This window comes from Argopecten irradians, chromosome 8 (genome assembly GCF_041381155.1).
Source record: "Argopecten irradians isolate NY chromosome 8, Ai_NY, whole genome shotgun sequence".
Taxonomy (NCBI): domain Eukaryota; kingdom Metazoa; phylum Mollusca; class Bivalvia; order Pectinida; family Pectinidae; genus Argopecten; species Argopecten irradians.
Genome location: NC_091141.1, coordinates 27,238,967 through 27,239,228, shown reverse-complemented (window position 1 = coordinate 27,239,228; position 262 = coordinate 27,238,967).

Sequence of the window (262 nt, the reverse complement as noted above, 5' to 3'; positions counted from 1 at the left end):
GGTGGTATCATTTTTAGCTCATTTTCTCAGCTTGTCAATTTTCATTTGTCACATAAAAAGTGAAACAATGTATCCGCGATTTTATATTTTCACCGGTGTAGTTGAAGTATAACTGATGTATAACGATTGTTTACGTAACAAGAGAAAGATTATTATAAATATACAGTTTTTTAAGATCACTTATTTAGTAATCCTCGTCATGTTTGTGCGTACAAATTAGCGGAATGCGTTAACACGTAGGCAATTCACTAACAAGCAACAC